This window comes from Chionomys nivalis, chromosome 1, assembly GCF_950005125.1.
Source record: "Chionomys nivalis chromosome 1, mChiNiv1.1, whole genome shotgun sequence".
Taxonomy (NCBI): Eukaryota; Metazoa; Chordata; class Mammalia; order Rodentia; family Cricetidae; genus Chionomys; species Chionomys nivalis.
Genome location: NC_080086.1, coordinates 14,701,870 through 14,718,675, shown reverse-complemented (window position 1 = coordinate 14,718,675; position 16,806 = coordinate 14,701,870). Strand labels below are relative to the sequence as shown.

Below are 16,806 nucleotides of genomic sequence, written 5' to 3'. Positions count from 1 at the left end.
TGTTAATGACTATCTTGATAGCTTTCCTGATGTTAAACTATCTTTGAATTCCTATATCAAATCATAAATGGATATTCTTTATTATAAATAACTAATTATGAACTATTTATATTTACTTGTCTATATTTAGTAATGTATTCAATTTTTACACCAAAATTAGTAAGCAGCATTCTCTGAAGTTGAATTTTGTAGTGTCTTTATCAGGGTTGATGGTTAATTTAACTAGAATCCAGAAAAGCATGGGACTGAAGGGCTGTTTCAGTATTTAAGTGCACTGACTGCTTTTCCAGAAGACCCACGAGCTGATTCTCAGCACGCACATGGTGGTCACACCATCTGACTCCAGTTTCAGAGGATGTCCTCTTCTACACTGCTTGCATGAGCTACACAGGCATAGTCAGGCAAAAGAAGTGTAGAAGATCCATACACATAAGATAAAAATAAACAAACCTTTAAAACAAGAAGAGGAGGGGGCTGGAGAGATGGCTCAGCGGTTAAGAGCATTGCCTGCTCTTCCAAAGGTCCTGAGTTCAATTCCCAGCAACCACATGGTGGCTCACAACCATCTGTAATGAGGTCTGGTGCCCTCTTCTGGCCTGTAGGCATACACACAGACAGAACATTGATACATAATAATAAATAAATATTTAAAAAAAAAAAAACAAGAAGAGGAGAGGGAGATGTACAGCTTTTTTTTCTGTCTAAAGCCAAAGGTCTTAGCTGAATTAAATTTAACTACACAGAACTACCTCCTAAGAAGTTTGCCCAATTCCTCCACATACCTTCCTTCTCTTCCATATTCTTCAGGCCCATAAAACACTGTCCAGGACATCCTTGAAGGTTCTCCTTTGTAGTATCTCTGCTTCCAATAAGAAAGCGTCCCTCCAGCAGTATATCCAGGGCAGCATGGCTCTTGTTTACCTGGCTCTCGAAAACAAACATAAGGCATGGTCTAAAGTATCTGCCAATAAGACACAGGAGCACACTTCATAATGCTGATGCTATGTCACTGAACACAGACTAGTGATATGGAGTTCCCTCTGTATGCTGTGAATACCACTGGTTAATAAAGAAACTGTTTTGGACCTGTAATAGCATAGAGCAGAGCGAGGCAGGGAAAACTAAACTGAATGCTGGGAGAAAGGAGGCAGAGTCAGAGAGAAGCCATGGAGCCACCACCAGAGACAGAGATGCTGAAACTTGCCAGTAAGCCACAGCCACGTGGCAATACACAGATTAATAGAAATGGGTTAAATTAATATGTAAGAGCTAGCCAATAAGAAGCTAGAGCTAATGGGCTAAGCAGTGATTTAAATAATATAGTTTCTGTGTGATTATTTTGAGACTGAGCAGCCAGGAACTAACAAGCAGCCTCCTACAACAAATTGGCACTCCAATGTGGTCGACTAAATCCATGTAAAATCTTAGAGGGGTTGGAAAGGTATTCTAGACACTAAAACACAAAATTTAGCAGTATATTTTTTTTTGGATGGGTTCTGCTTGTTAGTGGCATGTTGCAGTTCTGTTAAGAGTGGTTTTTCTGATTCAGCAGTAGCAGGAAAAAAGCCAAATGGTTTTAAAACAGCAGTTTCCTAGGCCATGCTGCCAGCATGAACTCTGACTCTTTCAGGAGACTGAGCATTTAAATAAGATTTGTGAGCAGAGTGCTATAACTTGCTTAATGGCAACATAGACGCACAGTGTGCCTAAAAATGGGGCAATGTACATGGCTCTCAGAGGCAGCAAACAGCTCTACCATGCTGAACTGGGCAGGGCAAGCAGGCAGTGCCATATTTCCCCTAGCAATGCTGCCACTTAAGTTCATAAGAAGGGCTTAGCATTTTAAGAAGCATTTCTGGTCAGAAAAGAATTACATATAAACAATAAAGACAGATTCAGACATAAAAGAACTCTAAATAAGACTCAGTATGCTTTTAAAATGTATGTAGGTTTGGGAGAGAGAAGATAAAGAGTATAGAGAGTCATACAGGGAAGTAAATGGTTTAGAAAAAATAAAACAAAGTCTTTAAAGAGGCAGAATATAATAAGCCATGAAAAGATTGAAAATACACAGAGAGTCTGGATTATGTATATTATTGTGTTTTCTTTGAATTTTTTGACTGTGAAGGAGCTAAGTAACCAACATATATACTTTAAAGGTATCTTGTTTTCAAAATTTGGGTCTAAGAATATGTTTCTTTGAAAAAGAGGTTCTTCTTTTGTTTCCACAGAAGATGAGAATCTATGAAACCCTTTCAGACTAATATGGTTTTATGGGCCAAGACCTCCTGAAAAGTCACCATCAACACCCCCCAAAAATACTTCACCCAATAAACAGCAGGAAGTAGTTTGGAGAGAACTATGCCCAAATTCCAAAATATTGTTTATAAATGTCTTTTTACATATAAAGGGGGACATACTATAGAGATTTGCATTGGTATAGATCTTGGTTTATTGATACAAACTTAAGGTTAGTTTTGCTTTATATATATATGTGTGTGTGTGTGTATTTCTGCTTTGATTAATGTATTATGTTTGTACAGCTCATTTAAAATGTAATGTATAATTAAGAAAAATATGGTAATAGATAATCAACTATAATAGTCAAGTGAGTAGTCATGTTAGGTTTTCTAGATATACAAAGATATAATTCAATTAGATAGGTATTCTTGAAATCTTTCAGAGACCTTCAAAATATGGTATTTAAAATGTTTAAGACCTTATGACTGTTCATGACAGTGAGACACATATTCTCCTGGCACCACCAATCTACTTCAAGAGGATGATGGGCATTGAAGAGGCTCCTCGTGGAGTTGTTTAGCCATTTGGGCAAGAAATTGCTCTTGCCTGGACTGCTTGATGGTATGATGTGTGAACTGGACATGCAGGACCCATGGAGAAATGACTACTGAACTTGCCTAAAGGTGAAATGGTCCTTTAGGAATCTTGTTTCATGAAAGAGTCTGCCAGACATTCTGCAGGACACAGAAGAAGTGACTGAAAAACTGCCAATATAAGTGGAACTGTCTTTGAAATTTCCTGCTTCATGGAAAAGTCTGCTGGGTACTATGGGCCTGAATGCTGATTATGGATGCCCCAATGGTACAGAAGAACTTTGGGTGACTGTCCAGGCAGTGAGATGTCTCTGTCATTTCTAGAGTTTTGGAACTTGCTTACAAAGCACTTCCTGTTTACTTAGGTAATATTATATTTTTTCTGTGGTCTTTTATGAAGAATTTATAGCTATAATTACAGCTTTCCTTGCTTATGATAATAGATAAAGTATATATAAATATTGTAACTATAATTCTTGCTTGATACCTGTCTTGTTATATGTAATTTTACTATGTTAAAGTTAAAACCTTCCTTATTTAAACAGAAAAGTGGAGGTAATGTGGGATTTCCCTCTGTATGCTGTGAATACCATTGGTTAATAAAAAAGCTGTTTTGGACCTGTGATAGGGTAGAGCAGAACTAGGCATGGAAAACTAAACCCAATGCTGAGAGAAAGGAGTGGAGTCAGAAAGAAGCCATGGAGCCATCACAGGAGACAAAAGACTCAGAACTTTGCCAGTAAGCTACAGCCATGTGGCAATACATAGATCATAGATTAATAGAAATGGGTTAAATTAATATGTAAGAGCTAGCCAATAAGAAGCTAGAGCTAAGGGGCCAATCAGTGATTTAAATAATAGTTTCTGTGTGATTATTTCAGGGCTGAGCAGCTGGGAACTAACAAGCAGCCTTCTACAACAGACTGGGGAAGAAATGACCACAGTCAGAGCTTAGTCAGTGATAGCTGGCTCAAACACACCAATGAATCAAGGCTCTGCCTGTTTGTTAGCTATGACAGACCTGGGAGGAGTTAAAAATTAAAGAAAGATGACTTTGATATTGACGGTCTAGAAGGGTCAGGCTGCACTTATATATCAACAGGTAGAGTGCTTTCCTGGGTGTCTCTACCACCCCCAACCCATGCTATACATGGCCTTTCTCAAAATTTCCACATTTCCATTCAGTACCCCACTGCTGTGGGAAAATCCACTTGTATACTGTAAAATTTTGTCACTTGGATTGGTTTAATAAAATGCTGATTGACCAGTAAACAGGTGTAGTGATATTTCATTTGCATTTTAATAGATAAAGCTTGCCTGAAGATCAGAGTGTAAAACAGCCTCCGTGATCAACCTTACAGACCAGGCAGTGGTGACAAACACCTTTAATCCCAGTTGCCACACTAGTTTGCCATAGAAATCAGGTGGTAGTGGCGCACACCTTTAATCCCAGCCCTAGAAAAGAATATGAGAGGAGACAGTTCTTAGAGTCAGTCTCATTCTGAGAATTCCTGGAAGCAGGATTGTCATTTTTAGACTTGGGTAGAGGTAAGAACCAGTGGCTTGATGCTTTGCTTTTCTGGTCTTCAGGTTGAACCCCAATGTCTATCTCTGGGTTTATATTAATCATACTATACTCAGGCAGGGTGTATAGGTGGGGCAACCAAACTAAAGATGATGAGAAGGAGAAGAGTGGAGTCAGTGTCACCAGCAGGACTCAGAGGGAACAAGAGATGAACATTCCATGCTAATAAAGGTAAATAAGGAATATGGGTTAACTTAAATGTAAGAGCTAGTTAGTAATAAGCCTGAGCTATTGGTTGAGTATTTATAATCAATCTAAGGTTCTGTGTGGTAATTTGGGAAGTGATGAAGACAGAAAGACTCCATCTACACCCCACAGTCCATTTATTTTCTTCAGCACATTTTTGAACATATTAGTTACCAGTAATTTTCTCCCTCCCCTAAGTTAGGTTGCTTAGATGTTGTGAAATTATGATACATATTTTTGGGGCTCTCATTCATGGTTTCTATTTTGCAACTCCATCAAGACAGGGCTTAGGAACTGTAATGCTGATTCCCCATAGCAAGTCAAAAAAAATCTATTACTACCTGCCTTTCTGCCTTGGGAATAACTATAAAGAGGTCATCAAATCTATCTCTGTCGGCTAAGGGGTTATACATATGACCTATGTCATTGCAGAGGAGTCTTGCCTCTTACCCTGGAGGGAAGTTCATAGCCTAGAGAGGCCAAAATGCAATGCAATGCAGGCAGGCCTGGCTGAATATCCCCACCCAGTTAGATAATACCTTTCCAAAACCAGAAATGCGTTCCTTGACAGTTTCAGTGTTTGTTGTGTAATCACATTTCAGAGTGATTGCTTACTCTTCTGTCATTATTATACTATTAAACACCCCCTTGAAACTCTAGTGACAGTTTTCACAGACTATCCCAACAGCTAACCATGTGCAAGTCCCTAGAGACTGGTGTTCTCAAGAAGCATGGAAGCTCTGTGTCCTTTCCCACATATTGCCCTAGGCACCAATTTATCTGTATCCTGTGTAATATCATCCTTTACAAAGCCAGTAAAGAGTCCAGAACAGCCAAGGCTATACAGAGAAATCCTGTCGCAAAAGGGGGTTTAAAAAGTAAAACAACTCAGTAAGGTTAAGTATCTTCTTGTATACTGCGAGACTTCTGGCAAAATAGTCAAACCTGAAGAGGGGCTGTGGAAATCCCAGTTGGCAGTCAATCAGAAACACAAAGTAAACAACTTGGGGCCTGCATTTACCATCCTGTGAGGAGAGGCCATCTTGGGGGCTGAGTCTGGGGGGCAGGAATGCTGTCAATGTACTATTTCCTGCTCAGAGTAGTCAGGGGTAAAGTTCCCTTATGAGAATTTTTAAAAATCATTGCTGTGTCCATTTTAAATATGTGTGTATATTAGTTTCCTTAATTTCATTGTGATAAAGCCCTGACCAAAAGCAACCTGGAAAGGAAAGGGTCTTACCCATATACTTCCAGGTCACAGTCCATCACAGGGAAGTCAGGGAAGGCACTGCAGGCAGAAACTGAGCTGAGGCTGAGGAGCAACGCAGCTAACTGGCTTGCTCCATGTGACTTGATCCATGTGGCTTTTTCAGCCTGCTTTATTTTAGATCCTAGGACCACCTGACCAGTGTTGATCCACCCACAAAGGACTGGGCCCTTCCATCAATCATCAATCAAGAAAATGTTTCCACATGCCAATCTGATGGCGGCATCTTCTTAATCGAGGTTTGCCCTCTTCCCGGATGACTCCCAAGTTAACAAAAAACTAATTGGATTCATTTTTTTAATGATGATTTTTATTTAAGGTGCTGGGGATGGAGCCCAGGGCCTTATGTGAGAGTAGCATGTACCACTGAGCTACACTCCCACCCCTAAACATTTTAGTATGGAGGGAGTTTTGTTTGTTCCATTTTCTTTCTTTCTTTCTTTCTTTCTTTCTTTCTTTCTTTCTTTCTTTCTTCCTTCCTTTCTTTCTTTCTTTCTTTTTTTCTTTCTTTCTTTCTTTCTTTCTTCCTTTCTTTACTTTTGAGATAGGGTCTCACTATGTAGCCCTGCCTGACATGGAACACACTATATAGATCAGCCTGGCCTCTCACTCACAGACATCCACCTGCCTCTGATTCTCAAGTGCTGGAATTAAAGGTATAAACAACTATGTCTGGATTTTTTTTTAATGTAAAAGACTATACTAACTTTCTAGGCCACCCTCACCTCTAGTCTTTGGGGACCTTAAGGCAGAGTCTCTGGAGGTCTCTAGCAGACCCAAGCATGGCAAACACGGCGCTAGCGGGATTCGCCCTTTGCCGTTCCCTCCCCCTTTGCTGAGCCCTTAGATTATACCCTAAAGCTAGCTACCAAGGTCCAACTATCAAAACATCAAGGTCTAGAAATCAAAAATTTATTGTTTTGACTAACCTAATTAAAATACCCAATCAGAATTTACCAACTCTGTGTGTGTGTGTGTGTGTATGTGCGTGTGTGTGTGTTTCAATCTCCAGACCCTTGCTGGACCTGCAAAAAAAAACCGAAACCTTAGGCATAAAGCAGGCATTGCACTCACTTGTGGCTCCTTTCATCATGGGTCCTGTCTGATCCAGTTCTCTGTGCAGAAAGGGAGGCCTCAGGGTGTGCGAAGGAAGAAGAAGTAGCTCCCCTGAGCAGCAATGCTCCATCCATGGCCTGCTTGAAGCACCTAGGTGCACCCAGGGAAAGGGAAGTAATTCCCCCAGTAGTGGGGGGTGAGGGGTGGGGGCGAACGTTCAACTCATTCCTCATCCATGGTTTATGTCTCCTTTCTCTACCACTGGCTTGTATAATTGGGAGACCCCAAAACCCTCCATTTTCAGAGACGCCACAGGCCATTACCAGTCTGTTGGAAACTGTTTGAAGTAAGAGGGTGTGAGATGCTTTTTCACCAAACATTATTGGAAGGATTGAAAATAGCAATCAGAAAACCTACTTATTTAAGTCAGTTTCATCAAGGATTTGATGAGTTACCTGCTGGGTTTCTGGAAAGGCTCTGTGAAACATATTGGGTATTTATCCCCACAGTCCCTAATAAATAAAAATGTGCCCCCCAAAGTGGGTAACTCTGCCAATGTAATGAGCTAATCAAGCTGAATTAAAGTCCAGGTTTTGATTTTAACAAAGCATTTCCAGGTGGGAAAACAGTGCAAGTGGGACCCGCATGGCGGGTGAGGACCAAGAGAGACAAATCCGCCACACGGAGAAAGCCTGAGTGTGGAGTTTATTGAGATAAAGGGAATGGGAAGGGGAGACAGACAGAGAGAAGACAGACAGACAGAGACAGAGAGAAGCTGCCTCCTCAGAATGGCAGAAAGGAAGAGAGAAGGGAGTAGGTGGAGCTTGTCTCTTAAAGGGATCTTTGCAACTGCATACTGACCAGGACCCTGGGCTGGCCAGGATACAGCCTGGGTACATTCTACAAGCATAATGCCTGAATCTTAACAGTGGTAGTCTTGGGAAAGAGGGGAAACCATGTTGCACATCTAGTGATTGAGTCTTAAATATCCTATAGGGGAGTTCTTGAGCATCTGGGGGGAGGAGCTGACCTTTGGTGTGTTGCAAGGCCACTTGTTGGTTCCCAGCTGCCCGGCTAGCTTAGACCCAAAATAATCACACAGAAACTGTATGATTTAAATCACTGCTTGGCCCATTAGCTCTAGCTTCTTACTGGCTAAATCTTATATTAATTTAACCCATCTCCATTAATCAGTATATCTGATGTAGGTGGGTCTTCTGTCTATGTATTACTTTCATTGGTCAAATAAAGAGACTGCCTTGGCCTTTGATAGGACAGCAGCTTAGATAGGCATACTAGACCAAACAGAATTGTGGGAGAAAGAAAGCAGAGTCAGGCAGATGCCATGGAGCCAGCTGCGAGGTCAGACATGCTGAATCTTTCCCAGTAAGCCACCACTTGTGGTGCTACACAGATATTAGAAATGGGTTAGATCAATATGTGATAGTTAGCCAATAAGGGACTGGAGATAATGGGTCAGGCAGTGTTTAAATGAATACAATTTGTGTGTTGTTATCTCAGGTGTTAAGCTAGCCTGGCAGGATGAAAAGTAGGTCTGCTCGCCTCATCACTACATATATCACCACGAGGTCATGGCCTACCAGCAAAGTTTCAGCATGTCTGTCTCTGGTGGAATCTCTTTGACTCCACCCTTCTTTCTCCCAACATTCAGCCTAGCTTTCCCTGCCTACCTAAATTCTACCTCGCTATAGGTCCAAAGCAGTTTCTTTATTCATTAATGATAATCACAGCATACAGAGGGGACTCCCACATCACTGGGAAGCTTTCTGAGGGGCCTGGTCTGAAGTGTGAGGAGTGGGGCCAGTTCAAACATCTGGGTGGGTTTGCAATGGGGGAAAGTGAGGCTGGAGCAGAGGCAGAGCTTCATAACTGGAGGATTTTCTCCTGCCCACCCATTCCCAAATAACTACTGGCTAGGTGGTGGTGACACACACCTTTAAACCCAGCACTTGGGAGACAGAGGATCTCTGTGAGAACGAGACCAACCTGGTCTACAGAGCAAGTTCCAGCACAGTCAGAACTGTTACACAGTGAAACCCTGTCTTGAAAAAAAAAGTTTGCTACTGTTATGAATATTAAATATCTGTGTTTTCTGAGGGTCTCAGCCAACCCCTGTGAAAGGGCCATTCAACCCACAAAGGGGTCCTGACCCACAGATTGAGGAATGTTGTGAGCAAAAGCCCTGGGGTATAGCTACATAGGCTCAGTGTTCAGCTGTGTACCCCTCGGGACACAGACCTAGGATACAACCTAGTGAAAGGAGAGCCACTGCTTTCCCATGCTCATATTTCAGCCATCCCACAAATCCCCGCAACCACATTGAAAGCACAACACAACACTAATATGGGAATTCCTGGGGGTGGCTGGGTACTGCTGGCTGTGAGTATTCGGATTTGCTGACACAGCCAAGTCCCTCTCTGCCAGCACCAGAAGTACGCAGCCCTTAGAACAAACTGAGACTGCGCAGAGGGCCTTCAAAGCCTTGAAAAGGTGTCTGCTCTAGCTGGGCCCTACCAGACTTTACTACGCCCGTCCACTTCTACTTATATACATAGGAGGGTGAGGCCAGAGGTATTGCCGAGGAGGTCCTCATGCAAACCCTGGGACCCTCGAAAAAGACTAGTGGCATTGGTGACATTAGCATGGACCTGATGGCAACCATTGCTGCATGACAAAGTGCCAACATTTCAACTCTGTGGATCACACTTGTCCAGCACCTTTTACTTTCATTTTTAATAATGCTCACTATTATACCTCTCCCTTTGGGAAATTTTGTGTGGGCTTTGTTGAAGGATAAAAACGTGTATGATGGTAGCCTCCTGAAGCAAAATAATTCTTTGGGAAAAAAATCCCCACCACCATTAATCCAATTGATCGAGAATAAGATAATACCACAATTTAAAGCCAAATGTGAAGCGAGTTTTAATGAACTACTGGATGGGCTCTGACGAGGTCCATACAGTGTGCATTGGCTTGAACATTTCCCATCATGTCCAATGGGGCAAGCATACATCCTGGTGTATTTCCTGCCTATGTACTTCCTGCCTACACATGATCTTACTCAACTGGTGCAGATGGGTCAAAAAACCTTATTTAGGGGAGTTAAAACATGTGGCTTGTTATTTCCCATAAACAATGGCCTCCAGCATTTCAGGAGCGATCTCTCCTTGTGTCAGGAGCCGTGTCCCCCCAAAATTTACAGGAAGCACCACCGTGATGAGTTTTTGCAGAGGGCTTCACTTCTCAATTGTATTGAGAATAGTCTTATTGACCAAGCCTATCTCACACCCAAATTAACTGTTAATTGAGAGCTATCTGTTAGCAGAACCTGCCTCACATTCCAAACTATCTAGACAACTAGGTGTGTCACCTTGTGACTTCCCAACCAAGGAATCGTGACCCGACCCATCGTAACCTCTCAGACTACGTGACGGGCGTGGACCACGTGGCAAGGTCCCATGCCCCAGCCCCCCAAGCTCCCCATCCAGGGGCTATATAAGCTGTAACCATGACTCTAATAAGGGGAGGCTTCGACAAATCTGCCTAGCCTCCTTCCTGCTTATCAGCCTATGTCTTTCAGGTGGTGCCTCTCCATGACCCTGGAATAACTGACCAGCCAGGCGGGTTACAAACCCTAGACAGAGTAACCCGTCGAGGCGGTCTACATCCTTGGGCAAGGGGTGTGCAGAGCAGAGGCATTTTTGTTCCATGGATCTCTACAGCGTAGTAATTGAAACCTAAAATCTAACTTTGGCTATTACAAAACCATGTAACTCGGCCTACTCCCACACAAGTTAACACCAAGCTGCTAGAAAATTCAGGTAAGTAACATCTGCTTGGTAAATAAGGTATATTTGATAATCAAGACTTATAAATGCCTACAGTATAGTCAGGTCTACAGTGACATTTGTCAAGTTTCATCTTTGCCCACTTTTAAGGTTTAGCTTTGGATAAACTAAGCCATATAAAAAACTATAATGAAGAGTCTGACACACCCCTGTAGAAGGAGCAGTGGGCTGCATTCCTGCCACCCAGCTCCTGGCCACCTGGCTAGCTTATGCCCTGAAATAATTACATGGAAACTGTATTCTTTTAAACACTGCCTGGCCCATTAGTTTTAGTCTCTTATTGGCTAATTCTCACATCTTGATTAACCCATTTCTAATAATCTGTGTAGCACCATGAGGTGGTAGCTTACCGAAAAAAATTCTAGCCTACATCCGTCTCCAGTCGAAGAATCATGGCGACTGCCTCACTGCCTTCTTCCTCCCAGCATTCTGTTAGGTCTACTCCACCTATCTAAGCTGCTGTCCTATCAAAAAGCCAAGGCAGTTTCTTTATTAACCAATGAAAGTAACACCTAGACAGACGACCCACCTACATTGCCCCGCCCCAAAAAAAAAGTCCTTTTCCCATGGTCAGGCACTTAGAAGAAAGTTCCTGCTTGCTAAAAAAGGAAAGTCATTCTTATCTCTGGCAGGAGGAACTTGTGACCCTTCCTTAACACAGGACTGATGCCTACTATCAAGGTCAATGCTTCCTCAACCCTTGATCTCAAGCCACACCCCAGCTCACAGGCCTCCTTTCTTCCATTTAATCCTATCCACAACTATGGAGTACAAACAGTATTTTCTTTTTTCAATAAACAAGCTGGAAGCCGTCTCAGACCATGTCTGTCTCCTCCCTCTCCTACATTCTCTTTGGGACCTGAATCCCCGCCTGGGCAGATCTTCAGCTTGGCAAATCTGTCCAACAGGCTTGACTCAGTTGCAACCAGATGGCCGGCATGTATAAGGGCCATAGTTGCCATTGACCTGCTGGTAAAAGAAGCTGACAAATTAACTTTGGGAAAAGAACTGTCCCTGACAGCCCCACACTCCGCTGAAGTCACTTGAGGGGGGATACCTGAGAGATGGATGTCTAACACCCAGGTGACCCAATACCAAGCCTGGCTTTTGAATCAAACACACATTTGGCTCCACAGATGTTAGTCTTCATCCCTGCCAGGCCCCTGCCAGCCAAGGACCTTGTGGGCCCCCTGCATAACTTGAGGTGACTGACCTGATTCAGTCTGATATGACTGATACCCTGTTGGTGACACTAGACAGGGTATTGGTTACAGATGGGAGCATTTTTGTCCAAAAATAGATCTGGAAGCAAGGGCAACAATAGTGACTCAAAATAAGCTAAGGCTATCTGGGCACATTCTTTAAACAGAGGAACGTCAGCTCAAAATTAAAAGATCTTATCTCTATTTGAGGCTGTCTGGTTAGTCAAGAGGATGGTCATTGTCCTTGCAAAGGACATCAAAAGGGGGATTTCCCAGAAGCCGGAGGCAACAGGGCTACTGACTTGGTCACCCAAAAAGTGTCCCTAGAACCAGTAAGGGACCTTCAAGTCTTGGCAGCCCTGGGAGTCCATCTGGAAGGTGACTGGTTACAGATCTCCATTGTTAGGAACATTCTTAAGATGAGCCACTCTGCCGAAGCAAATAATTCCAATCAGACCAATTAGACTGAATCAATGCCCATGTTTACTGCATCACTTCTGGGTGGCCCAGAAAACATGGTGGTGGGGGGCGGGCACACAAAACCCAAAGACCACATGTTCTTTTTCTTGGCAGCAGCCTAAATAGCCTATGGGAGTGGTACTGACCTTCCCTGGGGAGGGGTCAGCGCTGGGTGAGCTTTTCCAAAGGCAACTCCCAGGGGGAGGAGGCTTGAGATGGGGCTTTCTGCACCATTGGCGCCCCAAGGATGAATGCCGAGGGCTGGGGTGATGCTTCCAATCATCCCAGACTCCTTGGATATAGAGGTGTCAGAGAGCTAAGGTCTCACTTTCAATCAAAAAAAACTTTACTGTGGTCAGAGAAAACCTCAAAGAAAGGGAAAAAAGTAGACACAGATCAGATAATTGGTATCAGTCTCTGTTTATCTGGTCCCCGTGACAACCTTAAGGTCAGCATTAGCCAGACTGTTGATTCTTAAATTTGATCAGGGTAAAGATTAGACCCAGCATCCTCATCTTCACTGCCAACTTACATCAAACAGAGAGGACAAGTAATTATTTGACCCATGTCCACAGAATCACTGGTGCTTGTGACAAGGCAAAACAGTCCAGAGATTCCTCCATCTTGCTTTGTTTGTTTTGTTTGTTTTTGATTTTGAGTCCAGCTTTCTCTACTTAGCCTTGGATGTCAAGGCACTCACACTATAGCCCAGGCTGGCCTTGAACTCACAGCGATCCACCTGTGTCTGCCTCCCAAGTGCTGGGAATAAAGGCCTGTGCCGCTACCTCCCAGCCCATCTTGTATTCTTGCAAAGGCAGTTTCAGATTTAACTAGAATTTAAACTCCTTGATGGAAAATCCCATGGAAAATTATCCAACTCTACTCTAGGAAAACAAAGTGAAATTTCCCCAGCTAACTTAGCTTCTGTGCAACTGCCTGCTTGTGTAGCTGTCCCACAGGCTGCAGCTAACTGCTTGCTGTAGCTTCTGTCAAACTGCTTGCATGCATAACCCCACCCCCTTCCAGCTGCAAAGATACCAGGATGTGGTTTTTGCCTTTTAAAAGCCCATTGCTCTAAATGCTCAGGGTTACACTTAGGTCCCAAATGCCTGACTGTAGTCCCAGCTGGCTGGAATAAAGGCTTTCAATTGGTTATAAACTACATATGAATGGTTATCTCTGGTGGACTCCCCATTACATGAGGGCCTGGATAGCTCGGTCAATATAGTGCTTTCCTTGCAAGCCCAAAAATCTGTATTTCATCCCCAGAATCCACATTTTTTTTAAGTTAGGCATGGTGGCTGTTAGCATCCAGGCACACCTGCCCCTGCCCCTGGCAGAGTGTGTCACCCTTGAGTGCATGGCAGGCAGTACTGTGTCCCTTTATGTTGTGTAATGTTTTGACTCTTAGAGGTGCTCATCACTCTGCTCCCAAATAAATCACACATGAAGACTTATTCTCAGATGTGAATGCTTTAGCTTGGCTTGTTTATTGTCTTCTTTCTTAAATTATCCCGACTACTTTCTGCCTCTGGGCTTTTATCTTTCTCTATTTCTGCATACCTTTTTTTACTTCTTTCTCCGTGGCATGATGTGTAGCTGGATAACTAACCCCTGACTTTCTCCTCTCCTTGATCTCTTTCTCCTTTTCCTCATTTTCTCCTTCTATTTATTTATGCTCTCTGCCTGCCAGCTCCGCCTATCCTTGCTCCTGTCTCGCTATTGGCTGTTCACCTATTGATTAGGACCATCAGGTGTTTTAGACAGGCACAGTAACACAGCTTCACAGAGTTAAACAAATGCAGTATAGACAAAAGTCATACACCTGAAAATAATATTCCTCAACACCTTTAAAAGGCAGAACTCTGCCTACCTCTTCCTCTTGTAATGATCTTAGCCACAAATAAGGCTGCATTTCCAGGTTCTAGAGCCATACACACACGGACATGCCCTCAGGCAGAAGTGCCTGAATGTTAAAGGACCCCAGCAGGACCCACGTGCACGCGTGCATGGTTACATCCAGTATGACTCAGCTAAGCCCTTGCGCGCATGCATGAGCCCGTCATCTGTCATCTGTGTATGACGTAGTCATGCCAACCCCCTGTGCGCATGCACTGGGCAGCTTTTAAAAGCTGGACACGCCATCTTTCTCTCCCTCTCTGCACACGGATTTCCCAACCCTGTACACACCCCCTCTAACAAACTCCTAAGCAGGTTTGTTGCGTGTTCCGTTTCCTTCTCACTCGTGCCAGGTAATTTCACTTCTTCCTCCTCCTCTTCCCCTCTCTGCATCTCTTCATCTCTTCTCTCTCTCCCTCTCCATTAGGCTCCCTTTCTCTCTCCCCTCTCTCTTCCCTTCCCCCAATAAAACTCCCCACATAAGCTCCGTCTGCATGGCGTGTTTGTCCCTCACCCACCATCTGTCTCTAGCAGACTTGGGTACACCCGCCAAGGACCAGTCTTGTGTGTCATAACAATGGCATGTTCTAGGGAGGAGAAAAAAAAGGTGGATCCGTGGGGTGCACAGCCCAGCCAGCCTAGCTTACTTACTGGTCTGAGTTCCAGGCGAAAAATGACTGGGCAGTGGTGGTGCATGACTTTAATCTCAGTGCTCAGTTGGCAGATCTGAGTTTGAGGTCAGCCTGGTCTACAGAGCAAGTTAGAAGACAGACAGGCTATCCTGAGAAATAAAAAAGTAAAGGAAGGAAGGAGGGAGGGAGGGAGGGAGGGAGGGAGGGAGGGAGGGAGGGAGGAAGGAAGGAAGGGAAAGAAAAAAGGAAAGAAAATACGTATGCACGTGCACTTGCTCTCTCATGCTCTCTCTGTCTCTCCGTCTCTCACTCTCACACACACACTAACAACCCCTAAAATGCAGAGCTTGTGCCTGGTTAGATTACTGACATTTTTTTAGGCTCTCCACATGTCAAGTAGGGTCCAGTGCTCAGTATGGGGCTGATTGGTGACAGAGGGCACGATGACTTCAGTCCTCAAAACAAAATTCAAAGAACAAAAACCCAAGGCGAGATGTTTGGAACTTGATTGATGGTAGAAAATCCTTCAGTTGAAATGTTTGCTTTTCTTGTGATAAGGTTCAACTAAGAAGAACCAAACTGTTTTTGAGTCTGGTTTGTCTAAAAACAAACAAACAAATCCCACAGCATTGCCGGTAGTGAACAATCCAAGATGGCTGAGAGTCAGTCTTCCCTCAATCTTCAGGATTTCAGTGTTCAGGTACTGCACCCACCCCCACCCGCCTGCGCCCCCGGCAGAAGCCAAAGCCAGCAAAGCCAGTATCCCGATACCCACAGATCACACCCACTCACTTCCTGTTTTTCATTCCCTCGCTGACAAGGAGGGCAGCTGTTCTAATTGCAGAGCAGAGTCCTGGGAGGAGGCCAGATGTGGAGGAGGGATGTGGTTGGGCTCCACAGCAAACGCCTGAGTCTGGCCAACCGCATCTTCCATCCCTTCATAAAGCCCTTCCGGTTGGAAACAGGCCTGGCTCCAGTTTTTGCTGGGTCATTGAGAGGCACTCTCCTCCTTCCGCTGTGGGGTTTGCTTATTGGAATGGAAGTGTGTGCTGCTAGGAGGCCGGAAGTAGAAAGTACTTCAGCTAAAATTGGGGACAGAGCCAGGGGTGCGAAAGCAAGCTTCTAATGAGAGCATGCAGCCTCGAAACCCAGCCGCACTTGAGCAATGCACTGGTTATGCCAACAAAGTGCGTTTGTTTTGAGGGCAGGGTTGTCTTTAGAGGTCCAGACTGGCCTAGAATTTGTTCTTTAGGCCAGGATGGCCCCAGACGTGCAGCAATCCTCCTGCCTCTGCCTTCCAAGGGGAAGGGATTATATACCAAAAAAGTGACTTTCTTTCTTTTTTGGGGGGTGGGGGACTTTTTAAATTTTTAATAGATTTTCTGCTCCACCAATAATGTTTCTCCTCCGGTGCAGTAAACCAGATCAAGCTCAGCTGAAAAAGTTTTAACTGTAGGGGTCCACGAAAACGCCGAGGGAAGACCCCAGACTCAAATAGTATGCAAGAGTGAAGAGCGTTTATTAACCCGCATGTGCGGCTCATTCGCCTGTCCAAAATGGTGACGACCGGGGACAAAGCATAGCCAGGGGAATTCTAGAAACAGTTAGGTCATGTAAAGCATGATTGGCTAAACAAACAGCAGTTATATTAGTTTATTTTTGATTAGCTGAGGTTTTAGTTTTTCCATCACTGGGCATACTGGGGCAAGTCTGGGTCTGTTTCAGGGGGTTGCAGGGCAGTGTCTTGTGATACTATTGGAGCTGGTTCAGGCCTCGTTTGTGCTCTGCTTCCTGTCTCTGCTGTCTGGGGCGGTGGT

At 43.9% G+C, this 16,806-nt stretch overlaps 1 long non-coding RNA gene across 1 annotated transcript; it reads right to left on the bottom strand.

Moving 5' to 3' along the window:
• Nucleotides 1-538: 538 nt before the first annotated feature.
• Nucleotides 539-15,910, bottom strand: LOC130865723 (uncharacterized). Its single transcript, XR_009056268.1, has 3 exons — nucleotides 15,782-15,910; nucleotides 783-927; nucleotides 539-596 (listed from the first exon to the last, which is right to left on the bottom strand). It is a non-coding gene; the product is annotated as an uncharacterized LOC130865723 (long non-coding RNA).
• Nucleotides 15,911-16,806: the final 896 nt, after the last annotated feature.